Below are 22,294 nucleotides of genomic sequence, written 5' to 3'. Positions count from 1 at the left end.
CATTTTTGTAGACAAAATCAGTCTGAATGGGTGGCTCGATGAGTATCTTATTACAGCCTCCCGAAGATGAAGCGTGATTGGCCAGAAGGTCTTGCGTTTAAGGAGGGTTAGAGGCTGCCAGAGCCTGAAAGAGCACAGGCTTCTATACTGGAATGTGAAGTCAGGACTGCGTCGGGCCTCCTAGAAGATCCTCTTCTCCAGTTGGTAATCATGAAAACATGTATGGATTTCCGCCAGAGGCGCGGTTGCTCAGCGCTGTGGGCCTACCCTGTGGGTGCAATCCAGCTTGATCTGAAATTCAGGAGGTTCTTTGAGGTTAGAGCAGGAAAGTTTCGCTACATGGGCCTCGATGTCTTCATTGCCCTCTCATTTCGCCATGCCTCTAATGCTAACATTATTCCAATGAGACCTGTTTTCTAGGTCTTTGGTGTGTGCCTGCAAGTCCAGATACTGCTCCTTTAAGCAGAGGACCTCCTGTTGAAGGTGCTCAGTTTCTTCATCTCATCCTGTCTCATGTTCCTCCAGGATATGAACCCACTCCCCAGGGAATCCATGTTGTGGTGGACATCCTTTAGGTCCGCCTGGAGATCGCGCTTCATTGCAGCCAAGTCTTCGCGGAGAGAGGAAAAGAGGGATTCCAGGAATGAGTGGCTTACCGGTGCCCCAGGGCCCTCATTCTCCACAGGGTCATCTGTGCAATCTGGGTCCTCCTGGCTTCTGGGCTGTGGGATGGGCTTGAACAGGAGGTCCTTCACAGAGCGATCCTTTCTGGTATTATGGGCAGCCATAGCGGGTGCTCATTCTGGGCTTGCCGCATGGATGGGAATGGAGTACACACAGGGGGCTTCAGGGAAATGCTAGGAGTTGGCTACAGTCCGTAGGGCTGTACATTTCTACATGCGTCTTGCATGGTCCCCAGCCAGCCCGTGGCGCCCCAGGTGTGGAGAAGTAGGCAGGAGCATTCTGAAGTTGGCACTAGAGGTCTCAGAGTGGGTGGGCAGATGACCTAGGGTGGAAATCTGAGTTGCCACTTCCGGTCAGGAACCCCTACAGCTGAGTTGGATGGCACGTCAAACGGATCAGGCCATGCCACCGGGGCCACCAGGACACCATGAGCAAATCTGGCTGGCTAGCTCTGGGTGCCAGTCTATAGGATCACAGGGTGATGTTCTACTCCCCTCTCAGGAAGCTTGTGCTGACCAGCGAGCAGGGGGCCCCAACGTGACACTCCTGAGTGTGCGCTCACCTTCATTGGCCTGAAATGCCAAATCTAGAACACAGGGGCCTTCCAGGCAGGCAAAGTAGAGCATGCCTTCACTCTTTCTGCTGCCACCCACCAGACGTGCCACATCGCTCAGGGTCCTCCAGCTGCACCTCTTGTGGGCCCCAAGCAGGAGGTGCTGTCCATTACGTCTTGGGGGCTGGAACCCGCAAGGGGATCAGGCACGGGGTCACCGTCCCCAGCTAGGCCATGAGGATGGGGCCTTCACCCTGCAGCCGTGCTAGGGCCTCACTTAGGCAGCACCCCCCATGCCCCACAACAGGCAAAAGACAGGCTCTTCCTCTGTGCCCCGGCGGATGGCATCAACGAAGACCACGTTGCGGCAGCCCCGGAGAGTCACTGGGCCACGGCAGCTAACCAGCTGTCTGTTATGGGCTCAAAAAGTGTACTGAGTTCCCCCAGGTGCATGGCCAACCTGCCACGCATTGCTTCCGCAGCGGTGCAACCCGTGTTGCCCCGGTGGCGCAATCAGCGCTGCAGCGTAGGAGTTACCACCTCGGTCTCTCTGTGAGGCGAACAGCACCGAGTGTTTCCCCAGCCAACACAGTCACTCCCATCCCGCTGAAGGTGCAGAATGGGCCCGGAGGGAGCAGAGAGCTCCGAGTATGCGTCCTACCGAGACATCATCTTGACAACACACCCCCATTGCCAGTTCAGTGTGTTGAGAAAAGTGAGTGAATGAGTGTCTGCAAGAGTTGCTTGAAGGTAGTAACTAGAATTAGATTTTGCTTAGTAGGAAATACCCTTTCATTTAAATTTCCCTCATTTACACATGCAGATTTTCCATATGTATGCATGGTTTAGGATTAATCCTGTCAGTTTTCGTGTTTTTGGGTACCAGGTACCTCCAATTTTACTAGCTCAAGGTTTTACTGGTCCTGGTCTGGATTTACCAGTGTGGAAGAATCTAACCATTTTTTTTGGGCAAAAAAAACCTGCTGAAAAATCAGATGAGACTTTGGCTACAGCAGCAGCCAATCCTCATGCTTCTATTTTTTAAGAGGGGGAAGCATACATTGCTTTCCTCTGCTAAAAAGAAAACTCATCTTCCCTCTTCTACTCCCAATCCCGCACACCAGACTCCAAGCACTGGCCCTGCATATATTTACCACCTGCTAAGAGCAGGTGTAATTGTAAATGCACTAAAACTACATGGAACAGGGCATTCTGATTAGTTTTATGGCCATATTGCATGGAGTTTCATTTGTGAGAGGACGGTACTGGCCGATTTTACTGCATGGGAACTGTAAAATCACAAATCGTCCTAGTACTATGCAACTTGTAATTAGAGCCATTGTCTTTGTATCTGTGACTAACCATTGGAGTTGGCCTCAGGTCATATATATTGAGAGGAGGGTGCTTCTCAGTTCTTGAAGGTGTCCACGATTGGGTTAAGTCGCATCTCAGCTTCCCTTCAACCTGAGGTTCTGGTGGACTTGCTGATAGACTTAGTATAGGGAATGGTTTGCAGATCCACTACCAGTCAAACACTCTCGACCTGGGGTGCAAGGTTTAGCTTGACTTAGTCTCAGGACCTTGAAATCTTTTGAACACTGATATATTCCTGGTTATCATGTTAGTCCTTTTTTGGGCCAGTTGCCATTATTATTTTCATCGCAATGACCTCTATGGACCTTTTTCGTAAGGTTATCAAAATGTCTATAAAGAGTAATGATCGCTGACTGAGACTCCTTATTTGGAGTTTGGCGGATGGGATTCTCTGTAAAAACTCCTGCCCACCAATTTCAACTGCTATTGTTAATAACACTGACTTTATTAAAATTGACAGCTTTGGCAACAGTAGAGTCTGAACTGCCAAATAAATCAAATATAAACACACCATGCAATAGAAATGAACCACTACTTCTTCCAGAAACAGAAGACAAACAAATTGCTCAAACCTCCAACATTACATGCAGCAATCGTTTTGCCTCACTGGTTGACCAAAAACATGATCTGCCTCTACCTCCTATTCTAGAGTTTCAGCCATCCTCAAACTGCACTCAAAGTAAATGTCTGCTCATTGAGAACCTAAAGAAGGAAACCACCTAAACCCATTGGACAGATAACGAACCAAAATGTATGTGATCTCTACAAGCTGAACTCAGACCTCAAAAGAGAACTTGCAGAACAACCAACAGAAAAAAAATAAATGAGACTTGCCAGTGTTATCAGGGTTGTCAGCCCCATTCTAAGAAGATGGGAGGAGACAACCCACCTGAAGCCCTCAGACAGCCAACATTCTAGACTGTACTACTTATCTAGTGCATCGTACTGCTAGAAATGGGCCAATGATTCCTAACCCTTTTACTACACCACAAGGCTAAGAATGTGATCAATCATTTCTTCTCTTGTCGCCAGGTACTAGTAAACTTGTTACTCTAAAATGCCATGGCTAACACTAACTATGGTTCATACAATAGTCAAGAAAGAACTGGGACAATGTTTTCCCAGTTGCTAATCGGTTGACTTCAACCTTAGGTGGATACAAAAGCCAATACCCTGTATATATATGACTAACATCCCAAGACATAAACCAAACGAAGCATACAGACTCTATGGTGGACAAAGTAACACATTGAATTAAAACATAATATATACCTTTTCTTAACTACTTTTTAAACACAATCAAGCTGCAAGAGGAATGCTTTGTGCATCATTAGCTGATAGTCTACTAGATTTAGAAGCTCGTTCATGTCCCCCAGCAGGTTCCAAGATTCAAATGCTATGTTTGCCATCAATCAAACACAACCTCCTACTCTCCTTTCTTGCATGTTCTACAGAAACCAGGCCCAAGGTGGGAATGAAAGAGTTTGAGCTGCCATTGGGAAGGTAATTATTCCTAGTGGTTCCGAGACCTCTCCACTGAGAATGGTTGATTGACTGAAAGGCCCATTATTAACCACTTGGTTGACTAATTTGAGTATTCCCACATGTCCATCTGTCTGTGACCATGCAATAGCAACCTATAGCGATGTACACATTCTATCTTTCTGTGAGCACCCTGTAAGTAACATAGTCAAATTCGCTCAGCTCCAGCAGTATATCATATTATCCGGTCTATCTGCTTACCAAGCAGAAGCTGATGAGCATTCCAGAGAATTTGTTGGGACAAGTCAACAATATTTTATTACTACTACACCTCTATACCCAGACAAAAGTAGCATGTTACCTTTCACAGTTTGGAACATAGCAGGCCTTTGAGGGAAACTCGTAGATTGGGGTATTTTTATTAGTAAATGTGATGTGTTTCTATAATAAGAGACATGGGCTTTGGAATAAATCTTTATGCAGCAGTGAGGCCTATTAGTTGCAAAAATAGCCGCATGGAAAACATGTACAATATCTATAACCACACTAAACTTAGGAATACAGACTCACTAATGATAAGCATTGCTGGGTGCTGGAAGGGTTAACATTCATCATAGAAAGGAAGGATGAGGCAAGGGACATCCAGAGGGTTGAGGCAAAGTCTCGTAAAAATGGGTCGGCAGCTGCCATTCAGTTACTGTCCCTCACCCTGACTCAGGGTTTGTGTTTTTGCAATGGTCAATTCAGGTCCAACTGCCAACTTGCTCTCACTTTTATAAGAGGAGATAATAAGAGACAAATGTATAATATTATCTTACACCTCGCCCTCTGCCACAATATTTCATACCTGTACAGACAGTGATCATAATGCCATAAGGTTGACACTGAATTTGTTTAAAACTGACATAAACATTGGGCCTGATTTAGATCCTGGCGGACAGGTTACTCCGTCACAGCTAGCCAAGAGGGCAGCTTTAGAAGCCTAAATATTGACTATGGAGAAAGAAAGAATTGAGTTTGGCCCTGGACCCAACTCTGGTGGCAGCCAAGTATTAATAGGTAGGAAGAAGAAGCTTTTGACCCTAAAATCCCCAAAGAGATTGTCCTCAAATATACAGAAGTTGATGACATCACAGAATGGTCCACAGCTTTTGAGATAGCTTGCAGAATGAGGAAGGTCAGCCAGAAGTATTGGGGCTCTCTCTTATGGGAACTGTTCTCTGGTTAGTGCAGGGATAGAATTCTGACACCTAACTAGGTAGAGGCTTATTATTAAAGGGAGGGTACTATGTTTGAGGGCTTTGGACTCACCACTAAATAGAAAAGTTTGAGCCAGTCCTGGGTTGATTTTGTAGATCCGACAGATGCAATGGCCACAGAGACAACAAGTCCAACTCCACCCACCAGCAAAGCAGACACCCCAATAAGACAAGGGAGTCCATGTTAGCACTCCCCCGGTGGTTGACCTGACATGCAACCACTGTGTCTTCCGACCACACCTGCAAATCCTGCTGTAGAACCTAAGGGAAAAAGACTCCAGGACAACAGATCCACACACAATCCCCTCCAAGCGGAAGACAACTCTGCCTCCCGGACCGACCAGATTCCTTGAACAAACTGCTGGCCCGATACAGCCCCCCCAACCCAGCATGCAGGCACCACAAAGAAGCACCAACTGCTCCTGGGACCTAAAGGGAGAGCTCAGCAAGAGGGACCGAACTTCCAGCCAACACGGCAAGTCCGAGGAAATCTCCACAACCCCCGTAAACAACAGGGTGTATGACAGAGACCCCTGACACCAAAGCCCCAGAACATAAGACACCAGAGGGCACAAGTGCAACAGTTTAATAAAATACATAGCCTACACCTTGAACTGAAGAAACAGCATAATCCAAATACAAGTGATCGAAGAAGGAACCCTGAGAATAAGAGAGTAAGACCTTAACCACTAGGCCACAGGGAATTTCACTGGAACCACAGCCGAGCCATGGAAGAAAAGGAGACCAACACACCCCCCCCTGCTGGTGCACCAGGGACAGACAGCGAGGCTCTGACCGGAAACCAAACCAGCCAGGTTATGAAGGCCCCCCCAATGAACATCAGTTCCTGGGAGGGGCACAGGCGTGAATTCACCAAGGTCAGAGTCCACCCGAACAGCTACAGGAGGACTGACCTCCAGGGAATGTGAGCAAGCTTCAATAAAAAAGAGGAAGAGATCAACCATTCATCCAAGGATGAACACCCGGAGCCTCTGAGCATGCAACAACCCCACCTAGGAATCTAAACCGTCATAGCAAACATTGATGAATACAGGCCTCAGCAAGGCCTGCGAGTGCGAAAGGGTTCGCCCTTCTGTACGCAAAGTCCTCAGACAACATAAGAAATTGGCACGGAAACTGGAAATACAAAAACATAGTTTAATAAACCTTTAAAGGTGGTACTACAGCCCACACAACACTCTACACTATTGTACAAGGTAGCACAAAGAACTCGGACATGCGGTCCCCTTTTATAAATGAAGAAGGGGCTCATAAGTGTGATTTACAACCATATATGGACATTTCACAAACATGATTGATACATGGTTGAAGCTAACGGTTCATAAAGCCCACCGAATGCACATTCCAATCCCCTCTAAGCAGAAACAGATGTTACACGTACTGAGCATGCACTAGGCAATCTGGAACTATTTACAGCCTGTTGCTGGGCAAACTCAGGATTGACGGTCAGTGAAGTAGGACTTGCCTCGTGGCGAGCACATGGCGGAGTGTAGCATACAAGATGGACGCCAGAAAACAAAATGGAGTCCGGCCATATTTTCGAGTATGAGCGGGAAAACTAGAATGAAGACAGAATAACGTGTCTTCAGCGAATGCTTAACATTATCGCTGTTTTATTTACAACAGACGACCCTTTCAGCATTTGCTGAAGACATTCTGTTTTCTCGGATAATCTAAATACTCATCGTTTATATCGATGCTCATCATATCCGCTTTCTCTCTAGTTATAGTTTTCATATGAGCAGCATCCGCAACAGCTTGTTTATTAGGCACACAAAGTGAGACACATAGCAAGCATATCATTGGACTACATTGAATACAAACACAGCAGGTGAATAATATGGCAACAATTATACATATTCCAGTGAGGACCTTCCAACCCCATGTAGAAATCAAGGTCCAGAACCACCCAGAGAAAGTCCAAGATCCATTTTCTTGGTGTATATCAGCTGCAATCTTGTGTAATTTGTTAATGGCTTTATACACAGAAGGAGTATGATCGGGTATAAAAACACAACAGCTGCTTCCAATAATTCTACAAGCTCCACCTCTGTCTGCTAACATGACGTCGATAACCATCCGGTTCTGCAACGCAACAATCCTAGTAATTTGTAGCTCTTCAGTAAGGTTCCCAAGAGCCGCAGCAGTTTGATTAGTAACAGCTTCCACTACTCTTGTTAATCGTCGTATCCTTCTGCTATTCAGAGCATCTCCCACAAAGAAAAACAATCCTAAGTTGAAATCTATATAAAGTTGCAGACTAGTGTCCGTCTGATCAACATCGTCTATGGATAAAGTCAGTTTGAATCTGTTCACAGTTACAGTATTCAACAACTTCAAGTCTTTATGATATGATGCAGGTGCCAAGAATACAGGTGGCAATAAAAACGATACATAACATAGTCCAGACCACAAAATAGGTGTTATGTGAAGCAAGGAAAGTACTGTTATTCAGGCCATCAATATTCAATACAACAATACAGTCACTAACACCTACAGGAATGTGGCCTACACTCTGTACACATAAATCAGCTTGTGCTTGGGCAACTGAAATCACAAACTTCTCCTGCCCAACAGTGTCTCTAGTGTTCGTGAAGACATAAGGGGTCGATTCATTGTCTGGTCGATACTCTTCCCACTCCCATATAGTTCCGTTGGCTTGTGGGTAGCCGTCTTTATCTTGATGACATTCCTTGTTCAGTTTGAAAATCAGTCATCCTACTGTAGGCTTTCTTGTAGCAAAAAGCAAAGTGTACCACGCTCTACAAGAACCATTGTGAGAAAAGGGAAGTGGTATGAACGGTGTCCCCCCTTTCTTTTGATGAACTGGCATCATTCCACATATCCAGCAATCTGTGGCGTTTGTAGCAACGTGGGTATGATGCAACATCTGAATAAAGGTGTTATTCAAATATGACTGTCGATGTTTCAACTCCTGATATGGGAGTGAATAGAAAAAGTGCTCATCAGGGACTGGAGTAGAAACAACATACAGTTCACGGGCAGGAGCCTTCTCCTCAACAAACCACATGACTGGAGCAATGACTGCTATAACGAAAATGAACCCTACAGAACCAAAAATCTTTCTTGTATCCATCTCAGGCAAATGTACACAGTATCTTCCTGAAACTAAAGTGTTGTCAGAACTCTTACCCCGTAGGTAGCCGTTGTTTTCTTCACCATCGGGCCAAGACGGGTGTCACTACTATAATGCATGGCTGATCCCCCCCCTTGCCTCATTGGCTCTCCGTTTCACTAACCTAGGGACCGTTCTGACAACTTCTCATACAATTGCAGATTCTTTCCTTGGTCGTAGATTGTATCTTCTCGATGCAGGCGTTGTCTGGTCCAGGCGGAACTCCTCAGAATCGTCAGGTACCACAGCACGGCCTCTCTCCATAGTCAGGATATCTCGATGATCAGTCAGTACAGCAGGTTTCACCAGATCAGGTTGCACTTTTCGACAGTGGATGGAATGGATCCAATTCCTGCGATTTGTCACTCGTACTGTTGTCCTTGTGGGTAGGAGGACTTGCTCAGGGCCATACCACCTTGGCTCTAGGCTACTCAACCTTTTGAAGGATTTCACAAGGACGAAGTCACTAGGCCAGAGATTATGACCTTCTCCTGTGGACCGATCAGGGAGTGCTTCTCGAACGTGTTGATGAATGGAAACCAAGCTATCAGTTAATTGTGCCAAATAGTCATTCATTATAACACAAGGTACATAATACACTGAACTTGGTTTGGGCACCCCAATATATTCATGGGGCACCCAAAAACAATTTCATAGGGCGTTAAGCCCGTCCAAGTGTGTGGTACCGATCTGATAGACAACAACGCCAAAGGCAGGGAATCTGGCCAGGTCAAAGAAGTAGAAGCCTGTATTTTCGCAATTTTCAATTTAAGCGTGCCATTGTACTTTTCCACCAATCCTGCCGACTGAGGGTGGAATACTGCATGGAACTTGCACGATGCCTAATCCCTTCAGGACATACTTAATAACGTCCACCACAAAATGGAGCCCGTTATCACTCCACAACAATCTACAAACACCGAAACGAGGAAAGAATTCCTTCAAAAGCAACTTAGCAGTAGTAATTGCGGTATTGTCCTTAGTGGGATATGCTTCAATCCACTTGCTGAATGCACAAACCACAACCAGGACATACTTCAGATTATTGCAGCGTTCCAGCTGAATATAATCCATTTGCAATACTTCAAAAGGTGCCGTGGGTGTTGCAAATCCTCCTGCTGGAGTTTGTGTCCCTTTTCCTGGAATATATTTAAGGCAAATCATGTAGGTCTGTACCACTCTCTTAGCCGTGCTAGCAATTTCTGTATGCTCCCAAACATGCGTAAGCAATTTCACAATTGCCGAAGCTCCAACTTGTGCTAGCCCATGTGCCATCTGAACCATAGGTTGTATGAAGGCTGTAGGTAACTTCCACCTATCCATCTGCTTATTCCTCCCATAACCCTCATCGTCCAACTCTCCATCTTTGGACCATTGGTCTCGTTCTTTCTCAGTAGCAGTCTTTTGCATTTCTAGTACCTTTTCCCTAGCATCGTGCCACCGCTCAGCTTGTGACTTCACGACATACATTGAAGTGGATATTTATCCAAAATACAATGGTTCCTGTGGCATAATAACTTGTACAATTTATATTTAGTACAACAGCTAAGTAGCGTATTCAAGTTATCATAGAACAGGGGATTGGCAAAGAAAAAAGCACATTCATACCAGAATCTGGAAAATGATTTTGTAATTCAGATAAGACAATTGTATCAATGACATATATACAAGAAAGTGCAATGTGTCCTCAGTGATATTGTGAGCGAAAACAAACAAAACATAAACAATAAGTGAGCTATACAATTTTTCAGCTATGAGTATTTACAAAAGGGAAATGACCAAACACAACAATAAATCAATTTGTAATCAGTGACTATCTGCAGTCATAGAGCACTGTGTTTGAGGGGTTCATTCCCTATGGCGTCGACAGCGTTTCGACCTATTAGATGAAGGTCTCGTCAGGACTAGACAGTGAGGGACATCTCGTGGTGTCTTTAAATACAACCCATGCGTGATAAGGTAATAGAGTCAACTTACAGTGAACCCAGCCGGGCACACTGTCATGGAATATGTAGTAGTCCTATATGAGGGCTTGCGGTCAATGCCGATGTAACAAAAGAAGAACAGGGAGGTACCTGTTTGGAGATTAGACCCGCTCAATAGCGTTTTCCCTGGTCGTCTGTTTGATGACAGAATACATTGAAGTGGAGCCAGGCTGCATCGCAGTTTCACGCGCCACTCGATCTACAAAAGCGTTTCCTTTCCCACTTTGTCTGTCACTTTCTTGTGTGCACTACATTTCACTATAGCTATCCTTTTTGGGAGCATCAATCCAGTCAAGAGATTTTGTACTAATTCTCCATACATTATCTGGGTTCCATGTGATGTCAAAAAGCCCCTTTCCTTCCAGAGCAGGCCAAAATCATGCGCTACTACGAAAGCATAGCGGCTGTCTGTGTAGACATTCACACATAATCCTGCACTAAGCTCACACGCTCGTGTCAACGCTATCAGTTCAGCTGCCTGAGCTGATTTCTGTTGTATGCGTGCTGTCTCCACTATCGTGTGCAGTGTAGTGATTGCATATGCTGCGGAAGTGGTTCCATCTGGTAACTTTAAGCAGGACCCATCCCCCCACAGCTCTCCATCCACATCTGTAAAGGGCGTATCCTTCCCTTGCCTTAAGTGATCGCCGGCAGCCCAGTGGCAGTGGGCTTGCAAGCGACTGCTGGAGTGCGACTGTCTATTTTAGTGGAAAATTATTCTTATTCTCGCATTATCGCTGATTACTAGCGGTGCTAACCGCTTTCCTGATCGGTCCCGCTGACTACGAGCGGCGGACCTTCATTTTAGAATTGTGTGCCATTGCTTGCCCTGCTGAGTGCTAGCAGCGTTTTTAAACCCCCACCATGTCTTCTGTGCCAAGTCCTTCCGCTGTGGTGAGACCGCTTGCCGGTGCTCCTCGGCGCTCGTGGGCGCCATCTTGGGCTGGGTTGGACGGCGATCCTCGCCACACCCCCCTGTCTCCTCCCTATTTAGACGGCCACTATGTGTCAGCGCAGCGGGCGCGCCGTACGCGCGCCGGAGTCTCACCAGAGTCAAGCCCGTCTGCGCCCGTCCGCGGCCGGCAGGGGCTAGGGGTAGGGGCTGCTAGTCATAACATCTCATTTACCTCTATGCAATTGAGACATTACAACCTACCTGGTTTGGCTCCCCCTCCAGTCATCATAGGGAGACTCACTGCACTCGGTATTTCCTGTAACCCCCCCTTTTGCCTGACCCCCCGGCTCCCCGGTCTGTCCCTGCACTGACTCATATTTACATTCGGGTTCTACTTTTAAACACCCGCTCAATGGTCAGACATCAGGCTGATATTTTCACCCTGCTGCTACAAGAAAGCCCTGACCTCCTTTTGCTCACTGAGTCCTGGCTCACGGAGAATTCTCTCCCTGACATCATGGCAGCCCTTCCCCCAGACTATTTCATTCTCCATGCTGATCGCATTGCCGATCACCGCGGTGGTGGGGTGGCTGCCATTATCTCGAAACGTTTTCACCTTATTTCCTCTTCTTCCCTGGCACTTCCACAAACAGAGAATTTAGTCGTTAACCTGGGGACGCTAGCTGGGGCCTTTTCTTTTGCCCTTCTATATCGTCCGCCCCGCCCCATGCCAGACTTTGCGGAGAAACTCTGCGAACAGCTGACTGCCCTCTTGCCTTCATTACCCAGTTTCGCCCTATTTGGGGATTTTAATTATTGGTTTGATGACACCAACGCGGGGACGCATGCCACAGCATTATCTGAGATGTTGACAAGTCTGAATTTGAGTCAGCAAGTCACCTCACTGACGCATGCAAAAGGCCACATATTAGATCAGGTTTGGACCTCGAATATAACCCTCTCAACCCCTTCTACTCTTCCATGCGTATGGTCAGACCATTTCATAGTTGACACGACCATCACACTTAGTGGGCAAACTAAGCCCCCACTAATGGCAGGTGGCTCTGCACGCAATTGGAAGAATTATGATCCCAAGGGTTTTATAGCCACCCTGGCTTCTACCTGTCCGAACACCCTTCCTTATGAGGATGTTAATAGGATCGACACTAACATCTGCAGCTGGCTGAAAGGGGCTAGTGACCAATTTGCCCCAGTAGTTAGGTTCCCTTGTACCAGACACCCCATTGCCAACCGGTGGTTCTCTGACAACCTCAAGCAAATAAAACTTAAGGTACGTCAATTGGAACGTATCAGGAGGCGGGACTACTCCCTGACATCCAGACAGAAATTTGTTACCGCTCGGAGGGAAACAAATTGGCTATTCTATCAGCCAAATCGGAGCACTTCTCTGATAGAATCCTCTCTGCCACTAACAAATCTCGCGAGGTGTTCAGGATTATGAATGAACTGACCACGGACGACAGGACTCTCCCAGCTCAAACTCCGTCCAAAGAGACCTGCGAGGCTCTTAATCTCTTTTTTAGGGAAAAAATTATTAAAATAAAAAATTCTATCACCTCTACTCCTCAGCCATCACCATCTCTGGACACTCTTTCTGGCAATCTATCTTCTTTTACTCTATTTCCCATTCTGGATCCTCCTTCTCTGGCGAAATTAGCCAATCGTGTAAAATCGGGCTCGCCGGAGGACCCTTGCCCTCCCGCTGTATTGCGGGAGGTCTGTCTTAAACTACCGGAGTGTATACTTCCCTTTCTGAATGCTTCCCTCACCTCTGGCACAGTCCCTGGAACCTTCAAGGAGGCCATTCTCTTGCCCCTCCTGAAGAAACCAGGGGCTGATGCAGCTGAACTTTCCAACTATCGCCCAATATCCTTGCTGCCTTATTTGTCAAAACTCCTTGAAGCCCATGTCACCTGGTGCCTCTCTAATTTCATCGAGAGTTCGAGCTTCCTTGAGTCCAACCAGGCCGGCTTTAGGCCGGCCCACTCCACGGAATCAGTCATCTTGGCAGTCATGGATACCCTGAGAAAGAACGCAGACGCCAAGAGACCCCAGGCTCTGGTTCTTTTGGATTTGTCTGCCGCGTTCGACACGGTGGATCACGACATCCTTCTCCACCGTGTCGAACAAGCCGGCATCCGGGGCACAGCCCTCAAGTGGGTGGAGTCGTTCCTGACGGGAAGATCACAAGCCGTGCGTCTTGGCCCCTTCACCGCATCTAAATCCCCTATCACTTGTGGTGTTCCCCAGGGTTCTTCACTTTCCCCGTTATTATTTAATCTTTACCTGCGCCCTCTAATTCTTTCCCTTCGCAACTGGGACGTCTAATTCTTTCCCTTCGCAACTGGGACGTCAGCGTCTTCAATTATGCTGACGATTTGCAGCTCGTCTTTCCACTTGATTCTCCTCAGGCGACTAACAACTTTCACGCCGTTATGACCCATATCCATCAATGGATGAATCAGAATCAATTAAAACTCAACCCTGGAAAGACTGAGCTACTTCTTCCTGGTTCCAGTGTCGCTTTTTGGGGTCCGCAGTTTTGGCCTCCCGACCTGGGCTCCCCTCCGACACCACTCAAGGCCGTCAGGAGCCTGGGGGTGACGATCGACGCTGAATTGTCACTCAAGGCCCAAGTGGGTGCCACGATTTCTTCGTGTATGTTCCAACTCCGAAAAATCCGGAAGATCAGGCACCTACTTCCACATGCGGCCTTGTGTCAGGTCGTCATGTCCCTTGTCATTTCGCGCCTTGATTTTTCTAATTCCCTCTATCATGCACTCCCGCGATTTCTTTCACACCGCCTCCAGGTTGTACAAAACCAGGCAGCCCGCCTCATATTTAAGATCCCTAAGTGGCAATCGGCGAGGCCTCTGCTCCGCAGGCTTCATTGGTTACCAGTGAAGGAGAGAGCAGCCTTTAAGATGGGCTGCTTGGTATTCAAATCCCTTCATTGTTCCTGCCCTGCTTTTTTGAAATTTCTGATTACTCTGTATCAACCTGCCCGCTCTCTTCGCTCAGCCTCCCATCACTTGGTTGTTACCCCCAAGTTTAAACTCCACAAATTTGGCGGCCGTCGCTTTGCTCTCCTTGCCCCCAAATTTTGGAATTCCCTCCCTCTGATTATCAAATCCAGTAAATCCCTCCTTCAGTTCAGGAAACTTCTCAAGACTTTTTTATTTACCCTTTCTGAATAAACTTTTTTTTTTCTGCTCATTTACATGTCCCTTCAGCCAGCGCCATGAAACCTCCGGGTGTTGGTGCGCTTAACAAGAATCATTTAACATAACATAACATCCTGCAAATCAATACGACCCTTTGTCTGTTCCTCAGTCACAAAGACACAGTCATGTGCCTCTTGCGTCTCAGGCTGAGTCGCTGGAAGGGCAACAACGTAGCTGGATTCAACATTACACATCTCTTCAAAGTTATATGAGGAGCCAACAACGTCAGCTCATATTCTGTCAGACGAGCACTGGTTAAATGCTGCGTCTTTGTCTGATTCAAAAGGGCATCAACAGCATGGGGGACCAACACCAACAGCTTATGAGATAAGACTATCCCTTCACTCTGACGTATTGACACAGCTGTCGCTGCTACTGAGCGAAAACATCCAGGCAATGCTCGAGCACCAGGATCAAGTACTGCCGAGAAGTATGCACAAGGGCGCTGATTATCGCCGTGCATCTGCACTAACACTGATAACACGCATCCATCTCTCTCATGCACATACAATGTAAAGGGCTTTGTGTAATCAGGGTTGCCTAACACTGGTGCTGATCAAAGGGCCTGACGTAATTGTTGAAAATCATTCTCACATTCATCTGTCCATGGAAGGGGAACTGGGGTATCCTTTGTCAGAAGGGCTAACAGTGGTTTAACTATGTATGAAAACCCTAATATCCACTGTCTACAAAAGGACGTGAGACCCAAAAAGGCTCGAACTTCTTTCTGCGTGGAGGGTACTGGTGTGTCTAAATTGGCTTGAATACGATCTGGTGTGAGTTCACGCCCCTCCTTAGATAAAAGGTGACCTAAGTAGGTTACCTTTGGTCTACCATATTGCAGTTTCTTTTTCGATTCTTTGTGATTGTGGGATGCCAAGAAGGTAAGTAAAGACAAAGTGCACTCTTCACATTGTTCAGGGGTGTCGGCGGCCAACAAGATGTCATCGACATATTGTATAAGCGCCACACCTTCGGGTAAAACAAAAGAAGCCAATTGTTGTTTCAATGCCTGACTGTAAATGCTGGGGCTCGCAGTATAGCCTTAAGGAACTCTACAGAATCCGTAAGATCTATTATTCAACGTGAAACCGAAAAGATATCGGTTGTCAGGATGAATAGGGATCAAAAAGAAGGCGTTCTTCAAGTCTATAACAGAGAACGTTGTCGCAGTTGATGGGACCAAAGTAAGGAGTGTCTTAATATCAGAAACCACTGGGTATTGAGGTATCACTATCTTGTTGACCTCCCTCAAATCGATAATAAATCAATAAATCCTGGTGTCAGTGTCTTTCTTCAAGATCGGTAGTATAGGACTATTGCACACATTGTATGGAACTTCTTCAACCACCCCTACTTTAATCAAGTCCTGCACTATCTGTATGAGCGCCGCCTCCCCCTCCTGTGATATCTGATACTGAGGCAGGCGTGGCAGCACAGCTCCCTCCTTTACACTGATGTGCACCGGAGGGATAATCATCTGTCCCACGTCGGTATCGGATGTGGCCCACAAAGATTCAGACAAAGAGGCCAGTGCAGCCTCTACGGTAATCATGTACACCCTCTCCATTGATGGATAACTATCATTCAGAATAACACGTACTCCCTCAGGGGAGCACCGTATCGAGGCCCGAAAATGTTTGAGCATATCTAGGCCCACGATATTATCAGGAGTTTTTGGGGAGAGTAGGAATGGGCATGGTGCAGCAAACTGATCTACATAAAGTGCAAGTGGTTGTGATAGTGGGCTAACAGAAGGCGTTCCATCGAACCCTATTGACGTAATCGTTGAGCCAGACAGGGGAGCCCTCTGAACCAATTTTTTGGACAAAGCGCTACGAGTAGCTCCTGTATCAACCAGGAACCGATCAGTAGAGCCCAAAACATGTGCCGTAACATAAGGACCCCTCTGATCTACTGGCACTTCAACTGGTTCCTTACCTCATCCTACGCAATCCTATGCATATTGTGAATCATGCTGCTCGGAGGTGCATAATCAGACATTTGATACTGATTTCGTCGATCAAAAAAATTGGACCCATCTTGGGGTCGCACATTGGACTCAAACCTAGCTCGATCATTCGTGTTGCCTCCAGGGCCTGAAAAGTTTCCTCTACCCCTCATAGACCCCTGCCCACGCTCCTGTCGCTGTGCACGCAACAACGGACACTCGTTCGCCCAATGGCCTTTCTGCCTACAATACGCACACTGATCCCGGGTCAAATCAGTACGGCCTGAGGGAGAACTTAAAAAATTCCTGCCGCCCCGATCATTACCCCTACGAGGCGACCCATAGACTTGCGCTAACATAACCTTTGTTTTCATATCTTTAGATTTCTTTTCCTCACTACCCTTCGCTTCTAATTCCTGACGCTCGTAATACTGAGCCATCGTCAGGAGGGATGCTGGTGTCAAAGTCGTCCAAGAATTTTCACTCGCTTTTAATCGAGCTGCTTTACTTGGTAATAAATTTGAAACATATTTATCAACAAAAAGGTGCCGGCCCGTGTCGTCCGTAAGTGACTGACCACTAAAATCATGGAAAGTTTCCTCAAATCGTGTAAAGAAATCTGAAACCGATTCATCTACTTTCTGTTTACATGACGCCAACATAGTCCAATCAATATTCTTAGGGGGAATAAGCGTTTTTAATTTAGCTAAAATAGCAGCAGGGAGGTCTAAAATCGACTGGGGCGGATTCTGTGCTGGTTTTCTCTCCCTGTCCTCATCCTCAAGGTCCCCCATCGAGCTTTGAATGCCTGAAGATCATCAATCTTTCGTATTGATCTCCACATATCTGGGGCTAATATAAGCCTGAAAAATAAATCAATATCAGCCAGAGTCATAGTACAGGAATTCAAAGCCCCCTCAACCTCCTCGTAAAAGGCTGCAGGATTCTTTTGTGGATCACGTAATGCTGCCTTTAATGCCATAACGTCAGCCCTATTCCAAGCAGTATAAACCCAATTATAGATAAAATACCTTTGAGCATCAGGAGACCCTCTATCCAAACTAGTACCCGCTCCTGTAGGAGGAACATGCAAAGGCGCCGCCTCCCACAATGGTTTAGCATGCACAGCATCGATCTTATCTGAATAAAAGATGGATGACTGTTTCCCGCCGCCAGTCAGATTCAATTGCTCCTCGCCATCTTTCCATTTCTGTGCTTCGTTCCATAGCCGAAACGTCTCATCCCGCAACGCAAATAGCCGTCGAATCGCAGCGGGCACCTGAGAAGAAGAAAAAAGACCCTTACGCAATTCTTTGGCATCAACTATCACATCAGCTGGTTCAAGAACATCGGAATATTTTCGAAAAGCTAACACTACTTCATTAGAAAGAAAATCAACAAAATATAGTTTCTCCCTATCTTCCCTTGCCTCAAGCTCTTTCAATAGCTCGGCAAGGGGCATAGTATCTTTGGTGACCCGATTACGAAGATCAGTCATACGGTCGGTTGATAACATAGACCGTGTATCCACTTTCTGTTTGGACGGCTTAGAATCTTGATCTCCTCCACTCGGGGCACACGGACCAACGTACAGGGGCGGTGAGCGATCTAGTAATGAAAAATCATCATCCGATTTATTAAGGACAGGGTAAAGAGGTTGTCGAACAGGATACTGGCCAGATATTTGCAACCGACGTTCTTTCTCCTGTTTCTATTCTAATTCCTTTGCTTCACGCTTTTTCGCCTCATATGCCTTCTCACGCTCACTCTTTCGCTGCTCTTTCTCAATCAATGCTTGTTCACGCTTATCGCGCTCTCGCACCTCTTTCACTCACATTCGTATACATTCAAACATATCTTGTCTCACTCGCCGCTTACACATACACTGCTCCACATACTCAATTTTCTTCAATTCAAACGATCCATACATAGGCCATTGCAACTCAGGATCCTTCTTGGTATATTTCCTCCACAACATGCTGTACATTAGGGGGGAAAGACCAAATTTTATGTACATGTCCCTATTCTGCGTCCCCTCTCGGGGAGCCGGCTGTGATTCTTACCAACCGGTCATTTTGAAAACAGCAGCACCACTTACGGAGTGCGCTAAAAACAGGCATGTCTAAGAATAATGCAGAATATTCAATATTATAATTAAATGGCACTTAAAACGTTGTGCCGCTCAAATTCACAGATCAGGAGAAATCTCTCCACATTGCCCGCCTATATGGGTTGCAACTCTTATATAAATCCACTAAACCAATAATATGACTAGTCACTCCAAACAAACAAACAATTTAGTCGGGGCAAGCGTATAAAACTGCCTTGCCAAACAAGACTATCAAAGGCTCGGAGCAAGTATCGTACAACGATTCCAACTGCCAAGTTCCGAATTCGCAAAAAACGGCCACTACACGGCAAACCGACAGAAGAGGTCTCAGTCGATGACCGGCGCCACCCAGATGGTCAGATCGGAAGGGAAGGAAGAATACCTCGGGATGCCAGGACTAAAGGCGCCGCTAGCAGTGATCACGTCCCTGGCAAGGTTCCAATCCTTCGTCACGACCAGTCCTTTGAGCACCCGAGTCGTCGATGAGCCCCACGTGACGGGCGCCAATTGATGAATACAGGCCTCAGCAAGGCCTGCGAGTGCAAAAGGGTTCGCCCTTCTGTACGCAAAGTCCTCAGACTACATATGAAATTGGCACGGAAACTGGAAATACAAAAACATAGTTTAATAAACCTTTAAAGGTGGTACTACAGCCCACACAACACTCTACAGTATTGTACAAGGTAGCACAAAGAACTCGGACATGCGGTCCCCTTTTATACATGAAGAAGGGGCTCATAAGTGGGTAGTTACAGTTCAAAAGCATGATTTTCAACCATATATGGACATTTCTCAAACATGATCGATACTTGGGTGGAGCTAACGGTTCATGAAGCCCACCTAATGCACATTCCAATCCCCTCTAAGCAAAAAAACAGATGTTACACGTACTGAGCATGCGCTAGGCAAGCTGGAACTATATATAGCCTGTTGCTGGGCAAACTCCAGGGGTGACGGTCAGTGAAGTAGGACTTGCCTCGTGGCGAGCACATGGCGGAGTGTAGCATAGAAGATGGACGCCAGAAAACAAAACTGGAGTCCGGCCATATTTTCGAGTATGAGCGGGAAAACTAGAATGAAGACAGAATAATGTGTCTTCAGCGAATGCTTAACATTATCACTGTTTTATTTACAACAACACCCTAGGTGAGGCAGAGAGACCAAAGGGCAAGACCAGGAACTGGTAATGAGCCTCGCCCACACAAAACCTCAGAAACCCCTGGGATGCCACGAGCACTGGTACATGAAGTCAGTGGCCTTGAGCAACAGAGAAGTCAGGAAATCCCATACGGACAGGAAGGGCAGAACCACCCGAAGAGACAACCGTCTGAAGGACAGAGGAGGGATGCACTAACATACAGCCTTCAGAACCAGATTTGGACCGAAGCCCCCATAGGGATATTGTATCAGAAAAAGGATCAAGTAAACCCCCCCCCGACCCAGCCGATCCACAGGTCCCAAAATCATGTGGCAATTAGAAACTGAATTCCCTCCAAAAGAGCCCATTATTGGACTGGAGATCTGGTAACAGGAGAAGCCCAGAGCCTGGCCCCCGGTGGCACACCAAAATCCATCCTAAAACCTAGGCGACAATATGGAGGGCCATCAACCCCCACCAAACATCTCCCAGACCGCAAAATAAGACCTGAGGCGACCTCCAAACAGAGCCGCCTCCAAACACCTCTCACACATCCACGGAAGGAAGGACCTGAAGAACAGGAGGCACCCTGTTGACTCTGAGTTTCATGGAAGGAAGGGACCTCCGGCTGTGACCCCCACTACGAAAGGGCAAGGGCAGCCACCTTCAATTGAAACGCCTGCCCAAAGCCTGCGAGGAGCGGACCAGAGTAAAAAAACCTAAAGCCACTGCCATCCATTGAACCAAAGTCCCCAATGGCAGAGAATCTTCAGGAGAGCAACCTGCTGTGCAGCTACTGGTTACCAGGGAGCAAGCCACAAATGTCTCCCAGTCGCCACCAAGGCAGTAGCCACCACGGCACCAAGTGACACAAAGGAGAAGTCAGTCAGGAAACGCAACAGCTGTGCCAATATTTACAAAGACTCAGTGGGGCCCCCCTCCTGAAACAGCCACTCAGAACACCCTGACAGCCTCCAGCAGAGACCACTCAACACACATGTGTCCTGCACCAGAGTGAACTGCAACCCAGTCAACCACCAAGCACCGAGACACCCGCGTTGTCAGCATGAATTCACCTACACCAGAGAAGGAAACGCCACCGTGAAACCCTGCAAAGGACATCAATGAGCCACATACTGGGGTAATGTATGCATGACAGCAGCCATCCATTTCCCTCCCAGCACACATTTCACTGGCGGATGAAGAGGAAGGCACTCAGGCTCCCTTCACTGACAACAGGCGAAAAATCCACCAACCCAACACCAACTGACGGCTACGGGAATCCAAAACTGTCCCGGAAATGCTGAAGATGAACAATACTGTGAAGGGCAGCCCCATGGCCAAAACATCCCTACACCACCCTCAACATCAGCAGGGAATGCTGAGGCATAGAATAAACTTCATGTTAGGCCGTAGGAGACCGAGCCAGAAAAGCTGCATCCACCATGGTTACAAACAAATAAGCAGCACAACAGACAAGGCAGGCATTTTGGAAGGCTCAGCACCCCCTCCTCCAGGGTCTTACCCACCCTGACCTGCACCCACCCACAATGAGCCATGACCAAAGGAGCACAGACCACCAATATATATATACATATAGTGCCACCAAGTCCCCACTCAGCCCCAACCGCTTCCCGGGATGAGTAACGGCCAGAGGAGCACACACAGACATATATAAATGCTGACACAGGAGCCAAACAAGGACACCCAAAACATATAAAAACCCAATATCTAACGAGGCCCAGGCTCCAAAGGCCCAAGGCTAGAGTACCAGACATCACCCATGCAGCATAACCTCGAGAAACCAAAAAGAACCCCAAGGGCAATAGGCAGCAAGCCGCAAATGACAGCACAGTCCTGTTAAAGCAGAGAGAAACTTGACCCCTAAAAGCCACAGTCTTGCAAGGAGTAGTTCACAGAAAAAAAACACAGGTTGTGCTTTGGTAGGTCAGGAGTTATGAGCCACAGGATGTGGGAGTGGCCTGGAGGGTAGGGATGGGCTAAGGGAGTTTTTAGCTTCGACGTTCTGTGAGAGGAGCTACTGCTCATGCGTTAAGGACTGTGACCAAAACGTCTGACGCGAAGGTAATGACTTACTTAACAGGGCCAGTTGCCATGGGCGTAGCTAACACACCAAAAAGAGGGACAAATGTCACCAATGCACCACACGAAAGACACCTCGAATGGCACAGGAAGGAACCTATGAAAGGCAGTGGGCATGGCCAAACTCCACAGACGGAACACACCAAGCCTCGCAGAGCAGCACATGCGCGCTGACTCTCCGCTCAACCTAAAAATAAGTTTGCTTCGGGTTGGACCAATGTCATGAAATAGTGTTCATTTAAATAAGTAATGGCAGTACTGCCATATGGGACTCAAAAGCTCGAGCAGGGCTGCGGTTCTTTGTACAGTGCATTTTTTTCACAGCCTACTTCCCTTTCCATCTCCTCAATGTTAAACT

The 22,294-nt window shown here is 47.0% G+C and overlaps 1 protein-coding gene and 1 pseudogene across 1 annotated transcript in view; both read right to left on the bottom strand.

Moving 5' to 3' along the window:
* The window catches only part of LOC147709555 (fucolectin-1-like), a 263,787-nt gene that overhangs the window by 49,982 nt on the left and 191,511 nt on the right, over positions 1 to 22,294 (bottom strand). The gene's annotated exons all lie outside the window — the stretch shown is intronic.
* The window catches only part of LOC147709556 (uncharacterized), a 28,242-nt pseudogene continuing 23,351 nt past the window's right edge, over positions 17,404 to 22,294 (bottom strand).

The sequence above is a fragment of the Lissotriton vulgaris genome, chromosome 6, assembly GCF_964263255.1.
Source record: "Lissotriton vulgaris chromosome 6, aLisVul1.2, whole genome shotgun sequence".
Lineage (NCBI taxonomy): Eukaryota > Metazoa > Chordata > Amphibia > Caudata > Salamandridae > Lissotriton > Lissotriton vulgaris.
This window is presented reverse-complemented; position numbering and strand designations above follow the sequence as displayed.